The 3,529-nt window shown below is 33.9% G+C and overlaps 1 pseudogene; it reads right to left on the bottom strand.

The window, feature by feature from the left end:
• Positions 1-2,340: 2,340 nt before the first annotated feature.
• On the bottom strand, positions 2,341-3,235 carry LOC101573661 (annotated as a pseudogene).
• Between the last annotated feature and the right edge of the window lie 294 nt (positions 3,236-3,529).

The raw sequence follows: 3,529 nt of genomic DNA, 5'->3' as shown, positions 1-3,529 counted from the left end.
GGTTGGGATAGATATATAGTTGCATTCTCTTAATGAATAGAATGATTTTTTCTAATGGTGTTTGTAAGTAGGATCACAAGTCTGCATCTTGTATAGCAATTAACCACTAGGAAGAATGTATGCAGTGTATTATTTGTTGAAACTGTACTTTCGATTTGATTTGAAACTGTCTCATTTCTATATGTTTATCAATAAAACTTTAAAAAGAAAAAAAAGTATTGAGCTTATGTTTTTTTATTGCTGAGTAATATTCCATTGTATAAAGTACCACATGTTTTCTTTCCATTCTTCAGTTGATGGACATTTAGGTTGTTTCCAAGATTTATCAATGATAAATTTTGCTGCTATGAACATGAGTACTTTGGTATGATGTTTCTAATTCATCTTGAACAATACTCAGCAAGAGAATAGCTGGGTTGAATAGGAAATCTAATCCATATTTGTTGTGGAATTTCGACATTGATTTCCACAGAAATCATACCAGTCTACTGTCCCATCAATGGTGGATAATGGTTTCTTTTTCCCTACAGCCTCTCAAGCATTTAATATCAGTTAATTTCTTCATGATGGCCATTATTTCTGGTGTGAGATGAAATACCAGTATTTTTTCCATTTGTATTTCTCAAATGACCAGTGCTGTAGAACTATTGGGCTTGACTTGCTCTTCTTTTTCTAGAAGCTTTCAGTGCAGCAATAGGGTATTTATTTGCTCTTATTCTGTGTTTCTAATGTGACCATTCACTGCTATCAATTTCCTTTTGACAGTTGATTCCATTGTATTCCACACATTCCTGTAAGTTGTGTTTGAATTTTCATTGATTGCAGATATTGTTTAATTTCTTCTTTAATTTCATCAATGACCCATTGATGCTTGGGGAGGTTGTTATTTAATTTCCATAAGTTTGTAGGAATTTTTGCAGGTTTTTTTGTTAATTTCCAGTTACATTGCACTATGGTCAGATAATATTCATGGGATAATCATTTGTATAGCATTTACCTAACTATGTCTAATATGTGGTCTAATTTAGAGAGTGTCCCATGTGTAGCTGAAATGAATGTGTATTTAGTTGATGTTTGGTAGTACACTCTATAAATATCTAGTAAGTCCTTTTGTTCTAAGTTTCAGCTCGGTGTACTACAGTTTGCTACCTTTTGTCTAGGTAATTCATCTCTTTGAAGCAAAGGGATACTAAGTTCCCCTATTAAGATTGTGTTACTTATTTGATGGTTCATGTCCTTTTAAGTTTTTCTTAGTTTGATCCTCCCATATTTGATGCATATACATTTATGATTTTGATGTCTACCATTTGAGGTTTTCTCCTAACAAGTATGTAGTGTTCATCTTTATTTTGTTTGATCATTTTTGGATCTGACGTTACCTGAAGTAACATTCAGGTAACATTCAGTTCACATTACCTGAAACAGAATAGATACCCCTGCTTTTTTCTGAGTCCTTTGTTCATAGAGTATCATTTTCCAACCTTTGACTTTCAGGCTATGAATTTCCTTTTGAGTTAAATGTGTTTCTTGTATACTGCATATTGTTGGATTTTGTATCTTGATCAATGATGCCAGTCTAATATTTTTAATTGATGAATTGAGTCAATTAAATTGGTGATTATAACTGATTTGTATTGGTTGGTTCTTTTCTTTTGCCCTCTGCTTAATTGTTAACCTTGTTTGGTTGTTTCTTTCTATTGTTGTTCTTGGAATTATAGCCATTTTTTGTCTTCCTGGAATATATTTCACTCTTTGTAGTGATGGTTTGGTGGTCATAAGTTTCTTCAGTTGTTGTTTGTCATGGAAGTATTTCAGTTTTGCATTAATTTTGAAAGATAGTGTTTTAGAGTACATCAATCTTAGTTCAAATTTGTTTTCTTTGAGGACTTGAAATACCTCACGTTGAGCTCTTCTTGACTTGATATTTTGTGTTGAGAAATCTGCTGTGATTCTGATGAGATTTCCTTTATATGTGATTTTTTTAATTTTCTCTAGCAGCTTATAATACCTTGTTTTTATATGGAATTTTTGGGATCTTTATTATCGTATTTCAGAGTGTAGGTTTATTTTATTTGATGCTAATTCTAGTTCTATATTCATCCTTTATCTGTATGTCAGATTATTTTCCCATGTTGGGAAATTTTCTGTTATTCCTTCCTCAAATGGTCTTTTTATATCATTTGCATTGATTCCTTTTTCATTGACACCTACCACTCTTACAGTGCTTATCTATGTGGCATCTTGTGGCTGTTGAATTATTTTATTGATTGATTGATTGATTGATTGATTGATGACTAAGTTTATTGGTCTTCATCTGAAATATCTTCATAGAAATTTGGTTTAACTCTCAGCAGCCCACTCCTGAACTCTGAGGAAGCTTGCATTCTTTTGAGCTACTCAATCTTTCTTCGGAGCAAGAGACATTTTGCAATGGTTCCACCTCTTCTTTTTAACTTCTCTCTTCAGCTTGTCTTCATAGACTGGATAATCTTGTATAGCAGCATGAGCTTTCTTTTACATCTCCATCATGCCTGGAGGTACATTATTTATTCTTTATGTACTGAGAGAACTGTTTCTTGTAAGCATCTTCATCTTCTCAAATTAGATAACGCATATAATCTGCAGCATTCTGACCTATGATGTGCATCCAATGTACTTCTGCATTGAACTCCTTGCTTTCAGAATCATAACCAAGGAAATGCTTGGTACTGTGAAAGATAGACAAGCCTCCATCCACACTACCTTTTAAGGCTCCAAAAACTTTATTGCCAGATGTTGTTCTGGAAAGGTCTGCATCCAAATAGCAGGTGAAGTCACCATTTTTACCATCAATGCTTTCCACATTGTATTCATGAGCGTTCACCTCCACCTGAGCTTCATAGATCTCATCCCTGCCAAACCTACTAAGAAGGTTGCGGGCCAGCAGCAGGACAGTACAATACACTACAGCATAATTTGTTAGGCCAACTTTTACACCATATTTTGGTTGCTCATATGCACATGCCACACAGACTATCATATCCCATTTAATATGGGCGTAAGCACTCAGACAGATGATATCTTTGTTAATTACATAAACTATCATTCAGTATTTGGGTGTGTTGTACTTATTTTTGTACTGGATGACCAAACATTTCCTAGCATAGTATTCAGTTCTTCCCTCTCATCGTCTTTTAAACTTCACTTCGTATCTCTCAAAGTACGACTTATTCTTGACAATTTTAACAAAAGCCATCCTGTGTAATACAGACCCACATCTGTGGCTCTACACAGACCTGCAAGTGCAGCAGCACCATGGGGTGGGGGACTATTGATCATTTTTTCCCAGTTCCCTGTTAATTTTAAGAGATCTTTCATTTCTTGGTCACTAGCTGCAATGATGTCTTCCAGGTCTGAAAATCTATTTTCAGTTTCATTCAAACCATTTTAAGAGCTTTTAATGGAATTTTTAATATTTTAACTTCTTGGATATCTGTTTGAATCTATTTTATGCATTCTGTTTCTTTGTTATCTTGTTCATTAAAGTTTC

The sequence above is a fragment of the Octodon degus genome, unplaced genomic scaffold (genome assembly GCF_000260255.1).
Source record: "Octodon degus isolate 3935 unplaced genomic scaffold, OctDeg1.0 scaffold00012, whole genome shotgun sequence".
Lineage (NCBI taxonomy): Eukaryota > Metazoa > Chordata > Mammalia > Rodentia > Octodontidae > Octodon > Octodon degus.
The sequence above is the reverse complement of the archived record's forward strand: the minus strand, read 5'-3'. Positions and strand labels throughout refer to the sequence as shown.